The following is a 22,792-nucleotide window of genomic DNA, read 5'->3' as shown; positions in this document are numbered from 1 at the left end:
GCCTGCTCTTCCTAAATGGTCCTGAGTTCAATTCCCAGCAACCACATGGTGGTTCACAACCATCTTTAATGAGATCCGGTGCCCTCTTCTGGCCGACAGTTGTGCATGCAGGCAAAACATTGTATACATACTAAATCTTTAAAAAACAAATTTTAAAAAAGAAAGAAATTGAGTGCTCAGTCCCTTCACACAGGTGGACCTTCTTATCCTTTTCCTGGGTGGAACCATAGGAATCCAACACTAGACATTCTCACAAGACTATGTCTTTATTATTTACACCTAAAATTTCAGTCTTCCCACCATGGGCAAACAGTATTATAATAACAAATGACTAGTGGTAACAGAGAGTTCTGTCCAGGTTGTGGTTTTTGAATCTTGGTTTTAGTAAGCTCTGGATGGAAAGGAGTCTCTTGCATGATAAACAAGCACTCTGCCATTGACTCCATTGCCCCAGCTGTAATAGTTTTCCTTAGTTGCTAGGATTATGGTATAAATCATCAATCATGTTTTTGCTTAGGTACTCAAAGCAATGATTTCCAGCTCTGGCTGACATGAGAATTGCTGGGTAAGTTTGGAGAAGAAAAAAAGAGCCCTGGGGTGAAGTCCAGGCTTTGAGAGTTTTTAAATTCCCCAACGCTGCTGGGAGTAGTAGTGCACGCCTATAATCCACAGAGAAACCCTGTCTCGAATCACGCCCCCCAAAACAAAAAACTCTCCAGTGTTAGGAAGGAAGTTTAGAGAGTTGAGAAATACATATACTAAGTAATGATATCACTGATTTTTGGTTGATTCTTTTGCATAAAAATATTTGATCCCACAATTACTGTGTTGTGCTCTTTTGGTTTTGGGTTTTTTTTTGGTTGGTTGGTTGGTTTAGTTTTTCAAGACAGGGTTTCTCTGTGTATCCTTGGCTGTCCTGGAACTCACTCTGTAGATCAGGCTGGCCTCGAACTAGAGGTTCTGAATGAAGAAAAAATAGTAATAATAATAATAATAATAATAATAATAATAATAATAATAATAATAATAATAATAATAATAAAGTGTTTTGCATTCTTTCTACTGAGTGCATTGTTTGTGTCGTCACAAATGCAGGTCAATAAAGGAAGTACTTAATAACCAAAAAAGAAAGAAAAGAAAAATTTAACCATCAATGGTCATAACGCAATCTTAACAGGGGAACAAGGCGATTAAAGACATCTTTCAGTAAACAGGGAGGCCGCCCTGGTGGCTGCGGTGAATGAATGCTGGGGTGGAGGGCCTTCAATGCAAATACGTCACCGTCACCCGCATCTACACCTAATGCCTCGCCCCTCTCTCCGCCCATGTGGCACTTCTCAGAGTCCAAGATCAAGGCTTCCCTGTCCTCCCCAGGGGCCGGGTGAACCCTCCCATCAACAGCAAACAGTGAAGGGGTCAGAATGGAGGCTTTTTTTTGACTCCCTTTTCCCAGGACTAAGTTTGTAAGACAGAAAAATAAATAAATATCAATTAACTTAATTAGATAAAAAAATAATAAGTCATTCATCTGTGTGAATGAGCCAAAGGGATAAAAACAAAAGAGATGAAGATACAGGGGGGAAATAGATTATATTTTATGTGGGAACACATGTGGAATAAAAGAACAAAATAAGCAAAATACACAAGGTTAAATAGGGCCCAAAAAAAAAAAAAGTGACTGTCACACATAGGGCCTTGGTTCCCATTTGGTCTGGGGCCCCTACTGTACCCCCAAATAATCACCTCAAAAAAATGTAACCTTGGGTTCCCGGGCCTAATCCTGCCCTTGCGCAGCACACGCGGCAGCATACATAAATAAGTAATGAGGGATGACGGGGACTTCTCAAGAAAATCCACACACCTATCAAGAGGTCGCCTAACACCTTGGCTTCCGGCCTCCTCCAGAGAAACGCGCGCTTCTCCTCACAGCGGGAAATTCAAACCGGAAGCGTGGAGCGCGGGCAGGGGCTGCGCGTGCGCCCTGGGACGAAGCGCGCGGTGCGTGGGGGGGGCGTCCTGGGGGGGGCGTCTAACCGCGCCCACGGGGTGACACAAAAAAAAAAAAAAAACACCAAAAAGTACGCAGGGCGGCCCCACGTTCGCACTGAAGGGTAAGGAATGCAGACTTAATGCGCAGAGCTCGGCCCTCGCTGCACGCCCGAGGCACGCAGGGAAGTGGCCATTCTCCCTGTTTGAGTTCTGGGACTTCCGAGCGGGCGGGCCCGCCACACGCAGCGAGACAACCCTAGGTTTCACATCGATCTCGTGGCGCCAGTGTGAAAGCGGAAGGGCAAAAGCCACGTCCGCGACCAGAAACCAGGTTAGGCTGTGACTCCCCGAACGCACGGGGTTCCAGAACCCTTTTTTTTTTTTATTTTTCTCCGCGTCCTCCCGGAAGCTCCAGCCATTCGTGGCTTCAGCCGTCTCGGCCCGGGAAGCTGAAGGCACTTGCAGGCCCCGCCCATTCTCGGTCCTGGCGCCAGTGCAGTGGCTGTTATACTAAAGTGTCTCCGCCTTCCTCCTTTCCTCGTAGCAGCGATGGCCGAGTGGTTAAGGCGTTGGACTTGAAATCCAATGGGGTCTCCCCGCGCAGGTTCGAACCCTGCTCGCTGCGGAAGCAGGTGCTTCAGCTTTTTCGCCTTTTTTAAATACAAACGACTTCAACCCTTCATCTTCCCACCGCTTGTAACCATATCTGACAGATAAAATCTACAGAATTGTTTAGGGTACCCAAAGACCAATAAATGTCAGTGCTGCCAAGTCCGCTCCTCATAACATGGGAAGAAACCTTCTGCACTGAAAGGCAGACCCGAAATATATAAATATGAACGGTGAAGTAACTAGCGAACGTTTCCCAACCTTCCCAGGGTGACAAGCTACTGTCCATCTGTAGCTAAAGACATTTACCCCCTCTTCTGAAAAACTCCAAAGTGTTGTGAAGTGATACACTTTAAAGAAAAAAAATTCTACTTTAAATGTATGCTAGCTAAAGTCCACATAATAGACCGCATACAGCCATTGTGCCTTTTGAGACAGGTCTCACTCTTCCTAGTTAAATCCCTAATTCCTGAGCTCAAGTCATCTGCCCGGTCTTCTCCCAGAGCCCTGAGACCCCAGCAGCGGTACCCAGACACGGGTCGCGCTTGTGGTGCGGTTACCAAGTGCAAAACTCAGGAGGAGTTAGAAACAAACACTCCTCCGTGTTGTGGAAACGTCACCTGAAAAGGGGGCGACGCGGGAAGGACTCTGGGGGAGCCCCCGGAATCCATCTTTCAGGAGTATGCTGAGGTCGGCTTTTCAGAGACTCAGCGCCGCCGTCTGAGTCGTTCCTGTTCTCAGTGACCTCTCATTCACCGCGCAGCATCCTTTCTCTGGTCTGGCCCTCGGGCCCTATCCAGGGTGAGTACTGGGGTTGTGGCTGCTGCTGTTTTGTTTCCACGTCTCCTCAGGAAGAGTCATGGGGTAGCAACGGTTACATTTTTTGCTAAACACATTCATTGTATGCCCATCCATGTAGATTCTACGTCGTAAACGAAATGGGAAAGAAAGAGAAAGCAACAGCGAGTGAACGGAGGCTTGGGAATAAAACACGCTCAAACAAAAAACAAACAATAACAACAACAACAAAAACAGTTGCAGACGTTATTATCTCTAACTGGCCAGATACGGGTGGGGAGTTAATTTTTTTAAAATAAATTTTGCTTGACTGAGTTTTCTGAAAGTTTATCTTGTTCCAGTATGCTATTTTAAATAAGAAAATTATAAGGTTCGCCTTTGGGACGCTGCACAGCCACTGCTGTTCACCCCCGTCCGTCTGTCTCCTTACCTGACCCCTGCCCCTTGCCGCCATCCATGTCGCTAATAATTGCACTAGTTTCCTAGCTGGTCTCCTTGTGTTCACAAGCCGCAAATTACTGAAAATTCAAGTGGCTTGTCTTAAGAAAACCTGAAAGATGAATGCCATTTATCTGGCGCCCTCTTCTGTGAAGGTGTGTGATGTTTTTTTCTTATGCATTTAAACAGAAAAGTTTAATATTCTTACTCTGTGCTCAAGTATTAATTCAGCGGATAGCCAGATGTATCAACAGTTTGGCGCTGGTACTGCTTTTGCAAAGAACCAGAGTTCACTTCCCGGAGGCCACATTGGGAGGCTCTCAACTGCCTGTAACTCCAGTTCCAGGGGATCTAGCACCCTCTTCTGGGCTCTAAAAGCGCCTGCACTCACATGTGCACATACCCATCCATAGACACAAATATATACACATGATTTAACATAAAATCAGCTTGTAAAATGTATATTATTCTTTAAACCAGAGAAATGAAAGCTGGCCATGATGGCACACTTCTTTCACCTAGCTCTCAGGAGGCAGTCTGGATCATCCTTGCCTATATAAGGAGTTCAAAGACAGGCCTGGAGAGATGGCTCAGAGGTTAAGAGCACTGGCTGCTCTTCAAAGGTCCTGAGTTCAATTCCCAGCAACCACATGGTGACTCACAACCATCTCTAATGAGATCTGGCATGCAGGTGAAACACTGTATACATAATAAATAAGTATTTTTTAAAGAGTTCATAGACAGTCTGGACTACAATAAGGAAAAAAGCAGAGATTCAAAATTATAATTCAAATATACCACCAGAAAGGCAAGATTATATTGTACATTTAATGATCAGTTTTTTTCTTGCCATTTATTGGTTTATTTATTGGGCTGACACTGAAGCCAGGACCTCACCCACAATTAGTGCATGCTCTACTACTAACCTAACCCCCTCCAGGCAATGTCACTTCTAAAGCCTGCTCTAAAAGTTGCAGAAGGAGCCAGGTGTGGTGGCACATGCCTTTAATCCCAGAACTCAGGAGGCAGAGGCAGGCAGATCACTGTGAGGCCAGTCTGGTCTACAAAGCGAGTCCAGAACAGCCAAGGCTACACAGAGAAACCCTATCTTGAAAAAAAAAAGTTAAAAATAATAAACTGCAGAAGGTAGCTTCATTTGACAAATACTTTCACTTATTGGCAAATTATATCCTACTACTTTAAGAATAGGGCTAATGGAAAAAAATTTAGTAATAACGATATGTTCAGCAGGTGAAGGCCACCAAAGCCTGTCAACCTGAATTTTATGTCTGTAATGCAGCAGATGAAAGGAAAGAACTAACTCCCACACGTTATCCTAGCATCTTCACAAGCATTTGTGCACACACGTATGCTCACACAAATACACACACACACACACACACACACACACACACACACACACACCGCAAATGTGATTAGCACTTGGGAGGCAGAGGCAGGCAGATCTCTGTGAGTTCGAGGCCAGCCTGGTCTAAAAAACAAGTTCCAGGACAGTGAGGGGTACACAGAGAAACCCTGTCTCGAAAGAAAATTAAAAATAAAAAAAAAAAAAACAGGCATGGTGACACATGATTTGAATCCCAGGACTCAGGAGGTAGAGGCTGGAAGATTCTCTGTGAGTTTGAGGCCAGCCTGGTCTACACAGGGAGTTCCAGGCCAGCCAGGGTTACACAATGAGACCTTGTCTCTAAAAAAAAAATATTATTTTTAAACACAACAACCACATGGCCAAGCTGTTCCATTCCAGGATATATCCCTAGAGAACACCAGGCCCTACCATAGAGCTATTTGCACCCCTATGTTTATTGCTGTTTTATTTAATAATTATTTAATAATGAAAATGTTGTACACATATAAAAATGGAATGCTATCTAGCTCCAAAGATGAAATCACAAATGTTTCAATAAGCTGGATGGACTTGGAATGTATACTAGTAAGAGAGGTCTCACAATCTCAGGAAGAAATACACTGTATTCTCCCTCATGGGTGGATCCTAGCCTATACCATATCCATGTGTGTGGATACAATGTAACATATAGAAAGGAGAACAAGAAAGAGCAAATATTAGGTGGCAAGGAGGGACTCAATGTCAGTCGTGAAAGAGACTGTCAGTGGTTCCCTGTTGGACTGGTCTGCTGGGTGGCGCCTCTCTCTCTGCAGTGAGCAAAGGAAAATTTCCCAGCATAAATTTAAATCTGTGTAATTCAGTGCACACCAAGAAAAAAAAATGTTCACTCCTCTTTCTACATTTCTCTTTGCCTGCGCCCTTCACATTTCCACCAACTGTCCTGCACATCCGTGGGGGCCAGCTTTTTCTGACCCAACTGTGCAATTACAGATTGTAAAAGTAAATGTTGCCTTTAATTTCCTCAGATGGAAGATGAGGTGAGAGGCATATCCAAGCTGTGTGAGCGCATAGCTTGGGCTAAGCTCAGTGTGGTTCTATCGAACTATGCCTAGGCCTAGGCTTGGAAGCTTCTAGCCACTGTACAATCTAATCTTCTTCAAGACCAGACCTTAAAGATTTCAGCTTCCAAGCTGTCTGCTAATTAAGGCCTAGAATATTTCAGCCTCTGAGATTTACTGCTGAATAAGCACACCCTTTCTAGTTCTTTCTGAACTCTGGCTGGCTCCCTATGGGGCTTTGGGGGCCATTTTTATTCAAACCACCACAGATTCTAACTGTCCGAAACCGTAAGCAAAGTAAATGCTTTCTTAATCATGAAGTTTTATCATAGCAGTAGAGACATACGTAAAACACATCTCACTAGATGCATGGTGCTGATCCTACTTCTGTGGAGAGGTCAAACTCTTTCCCACACTAGGATTTTTTTTTTTTTCTGGTTTTTTTAGAGACAGGGTTTCTCTGTGTAACCTTGGCTGGCCTGGAACCCAGGGAGATCCACCTGCCTCTGCCTCCCCAAGTGTTGGGATTACAGGCATGTGCCACCTCCCCCAGCCCAGCCTAGGAATTTTACACGTGTTTTTATAGCATCCTCCTCACCTAATCGGTTAGGTCTCTTTCTTACGTGATTATATGCCATTTTGTTCTTCTCCTTCATAACATTTATAGTCTCTCTCTGTTCATGTGCGAGTGTGTGTGTGTGTGTGTGTGTGTGTGTGTGTGTGTGTGTGTGTGTGTGTGTGTGTGTGTGTACTAGATCTAGCACTTAGTGAGTCCTCAGTAAATAACCTTTTTGAGCGAATTCTGTGGCTAGGAGAGTCTGAAAACAAGAAATCCCCGAACCCTGGAGCAGGAAAAAGATGACGTCTGACATGGGGGAAAAGGAAGACCGGTTCCTGCTTTGGATGGGACGGAGCACCACTGCCTGAGGGCATGTGTACCCCGACTTCACACCGCAGGCATACTGAGGCAGGATGAGCCAGCCGCCTGACATATCGCCGCAGTGCTTGCTCTGCGTGATGGCTGAAGCTGTTACTTTGTTTTAGCAGCGTGTTCGGCGTAAGGGGGCTGCAGCGCTGGAGTTTCCGTCTGTGGAGTCATTGTTGCCCAGTGAGCCTGCAGACGGGAGAGTGGGAGCTAAGGGTGGCCTGGACTGAGAGGACATTTGGTGTTCTTAATAGGATGAAGGGGATCTGCCCGGCGTACCCACCCGTCCCCTTGGAGACAACTGGTTTCCGCGCAAGGAGTAATGGTATTACCTACGTCCCTGTGGCTCCAGGGAGTACCGAGAAACGAGCTCTGAGCCTGAAATCATTGGGGGAAACGGCCAGCCTGTCTGACTAAAGCACTAGAAAAAACTGAGAAACTCCGCTCTTGTTCCAAGCTTTAATTTCCCAGTCTGCATAAAAATGATCGATGAAGCTCACCGAAGCTCCTAGAAAGGTAGGTGATTCTACTTCCTTGTGACCTGCTCCCAAAGATGCCCCGGCCTTAGATTATCTTAGCCCTTCATCAGAGCGTGCGGCCGGTTCAGTGCCGTCCCTGGTTTATGCAGGCCGGGGGATCAGACCCAGACAGGCCTTGAGTATGCTTCATAAGCACTCTACCAGCTGACCTGCGTCCTCAGTCACCACCACCACAGCAACAACCCCACACAACCCCTTAAAATTTTTTAAAAAAATAAAAACCTCTAACTGGCAGCACCCTCCTAGATTTAGGGATTACAGGAATGTGCCACCGTGCCAGCTTTCGTGTCTGGCTTTTGAAATACGATTTTCCACCACTTGCACTGCAGTTCTCCCCCCAGCTCTGGCCCACTCCAATTAAGACACACATATGGGGGATGGAGAGCTGGCTGAGTGGGTAAGAGCACAGTCTGCTCTTTCAGAGGTCTTAGTTTCAATTCCCAGCAACCACGTGGTGCCTCACAGCCGTCTAGAATGTGATCTGACGCCCTCTTCCGGCCGGCAGGTGCACATGCAGGCGGAGCACGCATATACATAAATATAGAATCTCAGCACTTGGGAGGTGAGGCAGGAGGGTTAGGAATAGATGATTCTGGACTATGAAGTGAGTGTGAGGCCAGTCTGTATTACACGAGACCCTGTCTCAGAAATACTTACCCACATACGAACCGTGTAGGAACCAGGCTCGACTGGGCTGCCTGCCTGTCTTGCTGTTTCATGTCTTTGCTGTTTCTAGCAGCTTCCACGTCTGTGTTTATCTTGCTTAGCTAGTCATGTTTACTGCTCTGAGAGCACACCCCTCCCCTCCTCGAGACTTTTTCTCCTGTGTGCAATCACCTCTTGAGGGATTTCACCTGGGAGGAGGATTCCTATTTTGCTGCCTATAAGAAGGCTCTTTGGAACTCTGAAAAGAGGAGAATAATAAACCGCTGCACAGCTGCTGCTCTCTTAACACGAAGGGCTCACTGTGTTAGTGTGTGTGTGTGTGTGTGTGTGTGTGTGTGTGTGTGTGTGTGTATGAGTTAAATCCGCAGTCCCTCGCCCTCGACTCGGTACCGCAGTGGCGCGGGTGCCACAGAACCGTATGGTGGTAGTAACCCCCAACTATGAGATAACTTATTCCTAAGAGTAAAAAGCTGATTTGGGGGTGGTTTTCCAGACAATACTATCACCTCTATACAGACATTGTTCTTACCCTCTCTCTTGCCTCCTCAAAGACACACACACCACCACCACCACCATAGATTCCTATGGCTACCACAGTTAAGGACAAACTCCCCAATTGTACACCTTTACAGTTCATCCCTAAAACCGAGCGTGGTGGCGCACGCCTATAATCCCAGCACTGGGGAGGCAGAGGCAGGTGGATCGCTGTGAGTTCGAGGCCAGTCTGGTCTACAAAGTGACTCCAGGGTAGCCAACGCTAACACAGAGAAACCTTGTCTCAAAAAAAAAAATACAATTCATCCCTAATATCTATTCAGCTCTCTGGCTCCTCCCCATGTGACCCCATAGAGGCAGTTAGGCTGTCTTACACAGCCTCACAGAACAGGTTGTCTCCTTCTGCTCCCTCCACACGTTGGCACCCTTGGCTTGAAGCTTCTCTCTGGGTCTGGAGAGATGGTTCAGCTGCTAAGTGGACTTGGGTGCTTTTGCAAGACCCAGGTTTGGTTCACAACCATCTCTAATTAAAATTCCAGAGGATCTGATGCCCTCTTCTGATCTCTAAGGGCACCAGGCATAAACGTGGTGCATGCAATGCATATACAGACAACACACACACACAAATTAAATAAGTCTCTTTTAAACATTTAAGAAATCTTTTCCTATCCTTAATGGTTGATTTGAAGCAAACATGCCCACCAACATGCATGTACAGACACAGACAGATGGACGGGGAGACATACACACACACACACACACACACACACACATACACACACGATACATTTAAGAGTACACACACAACTAGGTTTAATTATGTTTTTGGATTTTGGTTTTGGTTTTTTCAAGACAGGGTTTCTCTGTGTAGCCTTGGCTGTCCTGGACTTTATAGGCCAGGCTGCCCTTGAACTCACAGAGATCTGCCTGCCTTTGCCTCCTGAGTGCTGGGATTAAAGGCGTGTGCCACCATGCCCAGCTCTTAAATATGTATTTATAAGCAAAAAACCAAAAACAATTTATGTTCTTCTCTTCCTATATCAATCAAGAAACATTGCAAGAAAGCATAAAGAAATATCAGGAGTCTTATTTAGCTGCAGAGAATTACACACACCTGTGAGCATGCATGAGCGCACACACATACTCACTTTTTAAGGGGGGAGGGAGTCTTGCAATATACCAAGTATACATGGAATTTGTTGCTTCTGGCAATCAGTGCTCCTGCTTCAGTCCCCTGTGTAGCTGGGACTACAAATGCCATGTCCAACTAGAAATCTTATTTTACAGCAAGGCAAATCAGAAATTCTTTTAATTAAAATTATTTGCTTAGTAAATAGATGACAATAGATGATCTTACGGTGGCTCCCTCTCACCTTTTTTTTTTTTTTTTTTTGTTTTATTTCATGTGCATTGGTGTTCTGCCAATATGTATGTCTGTGTGAGAGTGTTGGATCCTCTGGAACTGGATAGAGTTATAGACAGTTGTAACCGGCCATGTAGGTGCTGGGAATTGAACCTGGGTCCTCCTGAAAAGCAGACAGAGCTCTTAACTACTGAGCCATCTCTCCAGCCCCACTCATGCCAGTAAGGATCCCTTCCTGGAGGATACTAGATATATTTCTCAGTTTTTCTTTCAGTGTATTTTGTGTGTGTGTGTAGTTTTTCAGGACATGGTTTCTTTGTGTAGCCTTGGTTGTCCTGGCTTTGTAGACCAAGCTGGCCTAGAACTCAGAGTGATCCACCTGCTTCTGCCTCCCTAAGTGCTGGGATTAAAGGTGTGTACCACCACGCCCAGCTTATTTTTTTTTAATATTTTTATTTGTTTTTCCTGAATGTGTACCACATGCATGCAAGTATCCACAACGGCCAGAAGAGGGCGCCAGAATGCAACCTGGGTCCTCTGGAAGAATAGCAAATGATCTCTGGCCTCGACGGCGTATTCATGTTTTGTTTATAGGTTTGTTATTGTTGTTTTTGTTGTTGTTTGGGTTTGTTTGTTGGTTGGTTGGTTGGATGGTTGTTTTATTATAGAAAGTCTCTCTATGATATATTATCTCTGGCGGTCCTGGAACTCATGAAGACCAGGTTGGCCTCGAACTCACAGAGATCCACCTGCCTCTACCTCCCAAGCACAGGGACTATATTTGTGCACCACTACCACGCCTGGCTCTCAATGTATTCTTTATGCACACCTAAGAACACTGCTAGTGTCCTAAATGCTTTGAACTTAGCTTTTGTTGTTAACGATATCCCTCCTTTCCATTCGAAGAGCTTGCTATTAAAAGTGGCTCTGCTGACTCAAATGCCCTGGGGCTGGTGGAGCTCACAGAGTCAGAATGGACTGAGCGTAATTTATTCAACCAACTCCCTAGTGATGACCATGAAAGCCGATTCCAGCCTTTTGATTTAAAACAAACAAAAAACAATGTGTGGGGGTGGAGGGGGCAGAGACTCAAAGACATCGTGACATTTATACATTTAAATACGACATTTTCTAATTTTATTAACAATTCAGTATGTCCCAGCAGTAATTTCCGTGACCGCAGCCTCTAGCTCACCCAAATGCCGCCCTGGGTGTACGTGACACTGGCTGCCTCTGACTCAGGAAAGGAATGCAAAGGCGCAGATCTAGAGCTTTCCCAGCAGAGTGCAGCATGTCATCACTAAAGCACGCACTGACAGGAGGTCGTAGGCTTCCAGTGTGGCTCTGCCTCTGCTTGCAACACCTGTCAGGCACGAGACGCACAGCACGAAGGAAAAACAAAATCCCCCCCGCGCCCCCCCCCCCGCACCTACATGTAAGTGAAGGTTTGGCCTCAATCTCCTTCAAGACTGGTTTGAGGATGGGTTATTTCGGAAACTAATTTACTTCTCAAATGCAGGGGAAGAAGCTCTCAGATGCAGTTATCGATTGCTTTTCCTGTCCCTGCTTTCACCGCGGAAAATTAGACAATGTTTCGTTCAGATCTGCTTGTGACCTTTTGATCTTGGTTTACGTTCAACTCGGCTTGAGAAACGACCCCCTGCTCGAGCAGATCGGTGCTTCGCGGGGCACGCATCTCTTGCACGGACTAATATGTCAGCATCTTCTTCCTGTCTTTCTGAATTGGTCCTTGTTTTTTTCCCACTCTTTAACCTCCGTTGAAAAACAAAATCAAAACAAAAAACAAGCCTTTTAACCTGAGTTTCCCGAGTTTGTCTCTACAATACTCTGCTCCTGGCGAGATTGTCCGTTCCATTTGAAGCTTTCAGTTACGCCCTTCTTCTTATTGTCCGATATTGTTACCACAGTATTTGAAGATTTCATACTGGGGAAAGGTTTGGCTACTGGGAAAATGAGTGTTTCACCTTTTCAGCAAGAACTCCTCTGCAAACCTAATAATACACTTCCTGCCTGTGTTAAGTCCATGACACATGCTCTAACCAAAAACAAGGGGTGGGAATTTGTGCAAAGAAATTAATGCTGGCTACATTTTAAGCCAGAATTAGAAAGAAAAATTCTCTCTTCTTCTCTCTTCTCTCTTCTCTCTTCTCTCTCTTCTCTCTCTCTCTTCTCTCTTCTCTCTTCTCTCTCTCTCTCTCTCTCTCTCTTCCCCCTCCCCACCAATCCCCCACCCACTTCCAACTAGTGTAGCGTGATCTTGCAGAAAGAGAGCGACTGACTTTTAGTACACCTTTCTTTTTTCTTAGTTCGTTTTTAAAGCAAGAATTTCATAAACGCACATAATGTGTTTTGATAAAATCTCCTAATTCCCTTCCCTACAGTTCCTGCCCTATAACCCCTCACCCCACTATTCCCTCTAAATTTCATGGTTTTTTGAGTCAAGGTTTCTCTGTGTAGCCTTGGCTGTCCTGCACTCACTTTGTAGAACTCTCACAGAGATCCACCTGCCTCTGCCTCCCTTCGAGCTGGCTCTTTTTATAGTTTTTTTTTTGGCGGGGGGGGGGGGGGTGTTTGTTTGAGACAACATTTCTCTGTGTATAGCTTTGGCTGTCCTCGAACTCACTCTAGAGACTAAGCTGGCCTCGAACTAACTCACAGATATCTGCCTGCCTCTGCCTCCCGAGTGCTGGGATCAAAGACCAGCACCAACACCACCCCAGCTCATATGTTTTCTCTAAACCCAGAGCCCACTTAGTATTAGCAGCACATTGTGCATGAGTGTAGGGCCATCTACTGGCATGGATGCCTCTCAAGGTGACATCGCTGAAGAAACCTGACTCCTCCCCCCGCACCCCCAACCCTACCCCAGTGTTCATCAATTAGAACCAATAGCTCCTAAGCTAACCGTGGGAGTCCCTGCCCCCACTCCCCACCCAGGCTGGGATTTTGGCCGGCTTGATCTTTCGAGGGTCCTGTGCATGCAGTCACAGCAGCTGTGAGACCCTGTGTGCCACAGCCCTGCTGGCTCCCAAATCATCTTGTTTTGATGCGGTCATCCACGACCTCTGACTCACAAGATCTTTACCCCGCCTCTTCAGAGATGATCCCTGGTCTACAAAGTGAGTCCAGGACAAGCAAGGCCACATAGAGAAACCCTGTCTCCAAAGACAAAACAAAAAACAAAAACGGATGATTCCCTGAGCCTCGTGTCATCTAGGCATCCCATTTAGGGCTGAGCACTGCACAGCCTCTCACCCCCTGCACACTGACTGGCCAGCTGTGGGTCTCTGTGTTAGTCCACCGCATGAAGAAACCTCTCTGGTGAGGGCTGACAGAGACGCACGGATCCAGGGCTACAGAGGTCAGAACTTAGCCCCTCCTGTCTCCTCTCTCCCTCTGTCCTCCCTACCCGAGCCTCCCCATTGGCTTTTGTAGGTGGGATACCAAACAGAGTCATTCTGGAGAGACAAACATTTCTTCTGTGCCTCTACTCATACCATTTTATTATACATACATTCTCCAAAACAGGCATGAGTACTGTGTATGCGTCAATAAAAATGTTTTTAATCACCAAGCTGTATAGTTCATAGTAGAACTATGATGCGCAAGCTCTGGGTTCAACCTTGGCACTGGAAAAAAAAAAAAGAGGGGGGACCCTTAATATATAGTTAAATTAAATTTTAAATTATTGACAAGCTTAAGTATCCAAAGCTGAACAGAAAACAACATCGTACATTTTTCATTAAAATTATTTTACAAGGGCCAGTGAGATGGATCATCAGGTGATGACGCCTGACACCGAGTCAGACAACCTGAGGCTTGAGTTCTGTCCCCAGGACCCAGACGGTGAAAGGAGGAGACTGACTCCTGAAACTTGTCCTCTCACCAACCCCCCCCCAACACCTGCACACTGTAGCACGCACGCACGCATGCACATGCACAGACACAATGAATAAATAAAAATGTAATTTTAAAAGTTTTAGAGGGTTGGAGAGATGGCTCAGTGTTTAAGAGTACTGGCTTCAGGCTGGGCGTGGTGGTACATGCCTTTAATCCCGGCACTCAGGAAGCAGAGGCAAGTCCAGGACAGCCAAGTCTACACAGAGAAGCCCTGTCTCGGGGGGGGGGGGGGGGAGGGGAGCATTTGGCTGCTCTTCCAGAGGTCCTGAGTTCAATTCCCAGCAATCACATGGTGGCTTATGACCATCTATATCATCTGACGCCCTCTTCTGGCATACAGGTGTACATGCAGATAGAGCATAAAAGAAAGAACCTGTGAAGGCGGAGGGGATGAGCATTGTCCCCCACAGCCTCAGGTGCTGGAGCACATGGTTCCCCGCTGGTGGAACTGTCTGGGGAGGTTTAGGAGGTGTGGTCCTCATGCATCACTGTGAGTGTTGAGATTTAAAGCCCTGCTTGACTTTCACTTCACTTCCTCTGCTCTACGCTTGCAGCTTCCTGTTCCAGCCACCATGCCTGCTGCGTGCTTCCTCATCACAGCAAACTCATCCCTCTGGATAAACGAAAATAAATCCTCTCTCCTATAAGCTGCGTTTGGTCATGGTGGTTTATCACAGCAACAGAGAAGTGATGACTATAGCATTATTTTGTATGCCAACAAGAAATGTGTGTGTGTGTGTGTGTGTGTGTGTGTGTGTGTGTGTGTGTGTGTAATATCACACACATTTTAGGGAGGAAAGAAAAGGAAGGAGGAAGGAAAGAAAAATAAAGGGAAAAGGAGAGGAGAAAAAAGGAAAGGGGAAAGGAGAGAAAAAGAAACACGATGAAATAAATCAAGAGGAAGGGGCAGAAATGAGACTAGGTTCCCCCTGCTGGACGTGGTGGCACACGCCTTTAATCCCAGCACTCGGGAGTCAGAAGCAGACGGATCTCTGTGAGTTCGAGGCCAGCCTGGTCTACAGAGCGAGTCTGGGACAGCCAAGGCGACACGGAGAAACCCTGTCTCGAAAAACAAACAAACAAAACAAAAGTTCCTCTTGAGCGCATTCTCCAAAAGTGTGAAGACCATGATTAGTAGAAAAGGGGTGGCCTGCGTGGGACAACTCCTTATATGCTGGTGACGTAACAGTCAACAAGACAGACACAACCCCAGGCACGAGAGTCCACTCCTGCGATGCCAGCACTAAAGAAAAAGAGGCCAAAAAAAAAAACCCCACGATGAGCTTGAGGCCAACCAAGGCCGCAAAGCCAGACCAACTCTCAGAACACTGTGGGGAAGGCCAAGGTGGAGTGAGGACTCGCCCAGCCACCGTTTAGCAGATCGTCTGCTGCAGAGACAGTCTACCCCCCCCCCCACCTCTTTGGTTCACACCCTGAAATGTGTGTCCAGGCCACTCATCGAGACACACACTGATAGCACTTGCTAGAGGAAGTGGAGGCAGGAGGGGTCAAGAGTTCGAGGCTAGCTTGGTCTATAGAGTGAACTCCAGGACAGCTAGGGCTACAACAGAGAAACCCCATCTCAGAAACAAACAAACAATCAAACAAAACGTGTATGTAGACACCCACACTGATCCTACTTTGGGCCACAGATAACAACACATTCAGATTGCTGAACTCACACATGCCGTCTCTGAACAACAACAAAAAAATGCTCTTTCCTCTTTCACAGCATTGAGCACAGGTCCAAGCAATTTGCAGAATGCTTAGAGGTTGCTTAAGATTGTTCAGTCTGGTCTACAGAGTAAGCCCAGGGCAGCCAGGGCTGTAACAAGAAACCGTATCTCAGAGGGAGGAAAAAAAGATTTATCTTGGTCCTAGGATTTATTCATGAAATGCCTGCAGAGGACAAGATCCTCAGTGCCCACTACAGAGATAGAGAGGCAGCTGAGTGACCAGATCTAGACTTTTTGCACCTTCACAGAGGAGACCAAAGGCTTTCTAGATGGAACCTCCACTACTGGCAGCCCAATGCCACCATCTTGTGGCTATTGGAGGGATGGTGACGTAGGTTCTTATTTTGGGGGTTCTACATGAATCTATTTTGTACTGGGGAGAAATCTCTATTTCCTTGCTATTTTATCCACCAATCTTTTAATCCAGGTAGAACATATTTTGGAAGACTTCAAAAGTAGAACACAAAAATAGTCTCAGGGAAGCATTAAAAACTAGCTTTAAAAAAAAAAAACTTTTAAAAGGCATCTTGCCTGGGGCTGGAGAGATTACACACCAATAAAGAGCACTAGCTGCTCTACCAGAGAACCCAGGGTTCAATTCACAGCATAAACATGGCCCCTGACAACCATCTGTAACTCTGATTCCAAGGAATCTGGCGCCCTCTTCTGGTTGCCACAGGCACTGCATGCACATGGTGCACAGTTATATATTCAGGCAAACGCTTAGACACATAAAACAATGAAAGTTTAAATACTTTTTAAAATCATCTTGGTACCAGAGAGTTGGTTCAGAGGTTAAGAGAACTCATTGCTCTTGCAGAGAACCTGGGTTCCATTCCCAACACCCACTCTGTGGCTGTCAACCATCTATAACTCCAGTCCCAGAAGACCCAATCCTTTCTTCTGACCGCCAAAGGCAGCAGGCATGCACATGGTACACACACATACATGCAGGTAAAACACTCATACACACAAAATAATTTTTAAAGATTAAATCATCTTGCCAGGCAGTGGTGGTGGCACACACCTTTAACCCCAGCACTCAGGAGGCAGAGGCAGGAGGATTTCAGTGAGTTTGAGGCCAGCCTAGTCTACATCATGAGTTTCAGGACAGCCGGGGCTACGCTGTCTTGGGAAAAAACAAAAACAAAAAACAAAAACATAAATCATCTTGTACAGAAATGTACAAACCTTTGCAGGACAAGGTCACCGAAATGCTAAAATTGTGATGTGTATCATCTAGCTAAAGACAGTGTCAGGGCTGGAGAGATGGCTCAGAGGTTAAGAGCACTGGCTGCTCTTCCAAAGGTCCTGGGTTCAATTCCCAGCATCCACATGGTGGATCACAACCATCTATAATGAGATCTGGTGCCCTCTTCTGGATTGCAGGCACACATGGGGGCAGAATACTGTATAAATGATAAATAAATAAATCTTTTTTTTTTTAAAGATTAGAAAAATAAAATCACTTAGTGTCAATTCCAAACTCTTCACATGAAAATTTGGTGTCCTGAAACTTTTCTGCCTCAGATGGAACCAACCATAAGGAATTATTTTCCTCATAGGCCCCATTTTTCTCAAGGGCGTCAACAGCTGTGAGTATCTAGAGTTCTGATGCCGTCTTCCCTTAAGCAATGAAAAATCCTTCCTCCGATTCCTTGTTAAGCAGACACAGTACTGTGTCGTTTTCCTTTCATCTTCTCTGAAGCCAGCTATAAAAAAAAACTAACCCTTGTCACTAAAAAGCACACACTTCCTGACAAGCATGCAAGATCTGCACCAGACATGGTTGTCATTGGTATAATCTGGGCCTTGTACCCAGTGTGTCATCAATGCGTAGCACAGAAGATGGAAGCCAGAGTCGGGTAGACAGACCTCTCAGAAACCAGTGTCCAGAGCAGATCCTGGCAGAGCCCAGAATAGGATTAGAATGGCAGACACAGCTAAATGGCTTCTTCTCCTGAGGGAGAATTGTCACCAGGTTTGCATCAACTTACCATATATCCAGCGTTGAGGTGGTTGGCTGCTTCCGTGGAACGTCTGCTATTCACAAGGGCCACATGTTCTGAAAGGGGACCCAATGGCGAACAAGACTGTCCCTCCCCTGAGAAGTTCACACACTTGCTGTAGTGATGAGTAAGATCCTGTGACGCCCATCAAGGAGGGTGGCAGGTTGATGCTGGTGGCGACGGACACCCTGAGCCTGAAGCAAGGAAGGGTAATGGGTATAACTCAACGCCCTCACTCTACTGAGAAAAAGTAAGTCCTCTGTATGTATGTTAACAGTTTGCCCAGCATCTACTAGTTGGAAGTTACAACCAAAACCTAGGTCTCCTAGCCCCCATGGGAATAATCAATGGCTCAGGGGAAGGTGGCTTACAGAGGAACGCAAAAGACACAGGAGGCTGTGTAAGTGTGCATACAGGAGGCTGTGTCCACGTGGAGGTTGGTGTTTACACACTTGTCCTGTTTGCTGTGACCAGACCCTTCCTTCTTTACTCTTTTATTGTTTGTTGTTGTTTGGTTTGGTTTGGCTTGTTTGAGGCAGGATCTCACTACATAGCCCTGGCTGTTCTGGACTCCCTTTGTAGACCAGGCTGGCCTTGGACTTACAGAGATCCACCTGCCTCTGCATCCCAAGTGCTGGCATTAAAGGCGTGCGCCACCACTGGCAAGCCACCCAACACCCTCTTACAGCCCCTGTAAGGCACTGCACTCACATGTACAAACCCACACACAGACACATAAATATACACATAAATTAAAAACAAATCCTTCTGAGAGGCCAGCCAGTTGCCATGCCACTTGGCAGGGTGGGCAGAAGACACCCAGGCCTGCCAGCCGCATGGCCCACCTGCAATGAAAGCCACTATGACGGACAAGTATGTGGTGAAGAGACAGGAGAGAAAGAGAAGTGAGACGCAGACCAGTTTGAGCTTCATGAAGAGAAGTGAACCTGGGGATGCCAGAGGAGAGAGAAACAGCCTGATGTGAGTATCCAGCACAGCCACCTGAGGCCACGGGGTTCATATTGTCACCAAAGGCCATGCTGTGGAGGTTTCTGGTCTGGGCAGCTGCCTGAAGACCATAATGGTGTCCAAGGGCTATGCGGAGCTGGCCCCATCCCTTTCCAGGTGCAACACTTAGCAGAGTAGACTCTACATCTTACCTGGGCAGCACAGTGGAGCTGACACTGGTGGTGAGAGCACAGGTGAGCTGGCCCCACGGACATGAGTGCGGGAGAGCTGGCCCCACCACTTGTCTGGTTTTTGTTTTGGTTTTTCGAGACAGAGTTTCTCTGTGTTAGCCTTGGCTGTCCTGGACTCGCTTTGTAGACCAGGCTGGCCTCGAACTCACAGCGATCCGCCTGCCTCTGCCTCCCGAGTGCTGGGATTCAAAGTATAATTATTTTCAAGATAAAATAACAATAAAGGAACAGAATGGGGTGACGACAACAAACCCTCTCCGCGTGACTTCTCTGTCCCTGATAACTCTCTCCATTCCCTGGTAGGTAGCTCACCCTTCCCCAGCGCCCATACTGTTCTGGCTCTAAGCCAAAGTCCAAACCAACTGTCCTGCTGTGCCTTCTGTCGCTGTGATGAGACACCAACCAAACAAGCTTGGCAAAAGAAAGGGTTGACTCGGCTTACACATCTACCTCCATCACCTAAGTAAGTCAGGACAGGAACCTGGAGGCTGGGACTCAAGCAGAGACCATGGAGGAACACTCCTTACCAGCTCCCTCCCCGTGGTGTGTGTTCAGTTACCTTCCTCACGTGACCCAAGGATGGCACAGCCCATAGTGCCAATTAAGAAAATTTCCCACCAAAAACTAGGCGTGGTGGCACATGCCTTATAATCCCAGCACTAGGGAGGCAGAGGCAGGTGGATCACTGTGAGTTCAAGGCCAGCCTGGTCGACAAAGTGATTCTAGGACAGTCAGGGCTATACAGAGAAACCCTGTCTCAAAAATAAACCAAAAAAAAATTTTTTTTAAAGAAAGAAAAGAAAAAATCTCCCACCGACATGCCCACAGGCTAATCCCATGTAGCAATTTGTCAACTGAGGTTTTTCTTCCTGGGTGTATCAAGTGGACAATAATATTAAAACATTATTACACTAGCCTACCCTAGGCCCTGGCATCCGCTGAGTCTCCTAAGAGGAGATTTTTTTTTTAAATCTATCTATAGGTAAAAGGAAGCAGATCAGAGCTAAAGTTATTTGTTCTAAGCCCCACAGTAGGTCACAGCCAGAAAAGTAGCCAGCCTTCTACAATCCGAAAGCATTAAGAGAAACAAAACAAAACAAAATCCACTGGAAGGAAAAAGGATAGAAGAGTAGCCGGACACAAAGTGTCGCCACCCCTAGGAGACTGAGACAACTTGGAGCCCAGAAGCAATAAAAGCGCAGACGGGTGGGGGGGGGGGGGTTGAGACTGATGCTACCACAGAGCAGGAAATGGAAGGGAACCTGAGTTCTCTTTGCCCACCCAGTCTGCGATGGAGGGGGGGGGGTGGGAATCGGGATTGGGGACGGTAATGCTGTTTGCCTTCCAGGAAATTAAAAGTCCCTCGCAACAACCACATTAGTCATCGACACTTGCTGCCATGACGGATCTTGTAACCCATAAGATCCGGGCGAGGGAGAGATATGAAAATTCATAAGCAAGAAAGCAAACTTCTCCTTATCTCTTCACTCTCTTTAATGAAGCCTCTCTCCTTTCCCTACCCCCAACGCCACTCAAATCTTCTTTTTTTTTTTTTTTTTTTTTTTTTTTTTGCATTTCTAATGATCTCATCAAGGAGCTGTTTCTGACAGCTGGGAACATGTCCAAGGGGCACCGGAAACTACATGGATTTAGAGGAAACAGAACGCTGCCTCCTGTGTTCCACAGCAGCTTTGTTGGGTTATTTTTTACTTTAAAAAAGGATGGACGGGGTCAGAACTATACTTGAGCATTTCAGGACCCACGCACAGAAGGCAAGCAACCGCGAGGGCAGGGATGAAAGGCCGCACCATCCCGCTCTATGGAAAGCGCCAGGAGAAGCGCGTTCTCTGGTTTTATTATTGTATCCTATCTTGGGCATCCCAGGAGGAGTGAGAGGAGGTGAGCACAGTGCTTGTGACGCCACAGAACCTAAAGGCAAGAATCCCAGCGAGCAAACACTCTTTTCTGGTGTTTTTCAACCCCATGGCCTTTAAGATTTGCGAAAACTAACCAACTGCATTTATTGCTTACTTTTAAACATATAGGAACTAGCCAGGTGTGGTGGCAACACACCTTTAATCCCAGCGCTTAGAAGGCAGAAGTGGGCAGAGCTGTCGCTGAGAAGGCCTACCAAGTTCAAGTCCCAGGTGTCTCACAGCTGACTGTAACTCCAGCTCCAGGAGGTCTGATGGCATCTTCTAGCCTCTGCAGACACTGATATAAGTCTTTTCTTTTCTTTTTTTTTTTTTTTTAAGGATTAGTAACCAAATTCCAAATACACATTCTTATCAACACAGAAAACCCAAAGGTAGGTATTTACGCCGCCCCCCCCCCCCCCCGTTTCAGGTGTATTTCACATACAAGAAGTAATATATGAACCAAATGAGGTGGCACACACCTGTAATCCAAAGAAGAAGAAGAAGAAGAGAAGGAAGAGGAGGAGGAGGAGAAGGAGGAAGAGGCATTATATGAAACAGTTCATTACAGTGTTACTTGTGGTTTATTAAAAAAAAAAAAAAAGATAGCATGATGGCACAAGCCTGTAATCCCAGCACTAAGAGCCTGAAAGACCTAGAATTCAAGGTAAGTGGTATGATACAGTGAAACTCTGCTGTAAAAAAAGTAAATAAGAGAACAAAAGATAAACTACCTGAAAAAGAATCCATAGAGAACAACTAAAATAACTTATGGTTCAAGCCAGGCATGGCACTGCATGCTTGTAATCCCAACAGTCAGGCAGCGGAGGCAGGAGTGCTGTAAGTGGAGGCCAGTTTGGGCTACTTAGCAAGATCCTGTCTTCTTTGTTTGTTTGTTTGTTTGTTTTGTTTTGTTTTTTGAGCTCTGGCTGTCCTGGAACTCCCCTTGTAGTCCAAGCTGGCTTTGAACTCACTGAGATCCACCTGCCTCTGCCTCCCAAGTGCTGGGATTAAAGGCGTGCGCCACTACCGCCTGGCCACCTTTTTTTTTTTTAATAAAAAATAAATCATATATCAGTTCACTCACGCTTGTTATGTTCTAAGCACACGACACAAACTGATTCAATTCACCCTGAGACATACATGTTCACATATCTGTCTTCACCACAGTAACTACTCATTTTATCATTAAATCAATTACTGTGTGTCTGTGTGTGTAGGTATAAGTCCACGGTGCTGGAGGAAGTCAGAGGGCAACTCCTGGGAGTCAGTTATCTCCTCCCGCTCTGTGGGTCCGAGAGGTCGAACTCAGGTACACAACTTAGCAGCAGGCGCCATCATCACCAGCTTCAACTCGTTTTTTTAGAGAATAAACGTGACATGATCATTTTGATATCCTGCTAGTACAACATTTATCACATTATGATGCTCTCAAGACTATGTGCCTTGGGGCTGGAGAGATGGTTCAGCAGTTAGGAGCACTTGCTGCTCTTGCAGAAGACCCGGACTCAATTCCCAGCCCCAACATGGTGGCCCACAACCAACTGGAACTTCAGTTCCAGGGGACCCAGTGACCTCTTAATACACATTCTGCCCCAGCAACACCAATATAATGGGAAAGAAAAAAAGTACATTTTTTGATATGGACCCTGGACTATTGAGAGAGAGAGCTATGCCTGTTCTGGACCCTACTCCTGGGCGGAGCCAGCCCAGCTGGCTAAACAGTCAGACACACATCAGCTGTTGTTTTGTCTTTTTGGTT

At 46.2% G+C, this 22,792-nt stretch overlaps 1 protein-coding gene and 1 long non-coding RNA gene across 2 annotated transcripts in view; one reads left to right on the top strand and one right to left on the bottom strand.

Annotated features, from left to right (window-relative positions):
• CTNNA3 (catenin alpha 3) overlaps positions 1–1,880 on the bottom strand; it is a 1,390,227-nt gene extending 1,388,347 nt beyond the window's left edge. Inside the window, exon 1 of the mRNA XM_084751942.1 lies at positions 1,862–1,880. The gene's annotated coding sequence lies outside the window, so the exon portion shown is untranslated. The remainder of the gene's footprint in view (positions 1–1,861) is intronic.
• A 1,129-nt stretch (positions 1,881–3,009) lies between these two features.
• LOC311580414 lies at positions 3,010–14,812 on the top strand. The gene is made up of 3 exons (XR_014773457.1): positions 3,010–3,399; positions 7,074–7,702; positions 14,725–14,812. It is a non-coding gene; the product is annotated as an uncharacterized lncRNA (long non-coding RNA).
• The last annotated feature ends 7,980 nt before the right edge of the window (positions 14,813–22,792 follow it).

This window comes from Acomys minous (genome assembly GCF_964271855.1).
Source record: "Acomys minous genome assembly, chromosome: 13".
Lineage (NCBI taxonomy): Eukaryota > Metazoa > Chordata > Mammalia > Rodentia > Muridae > Acomys > Acomys minous.
The sequence above is the reverse complement of the archived record's forward strand: the minus strand, read 5'-3'. Positions and strand labels throughout refer to the sequence as shown.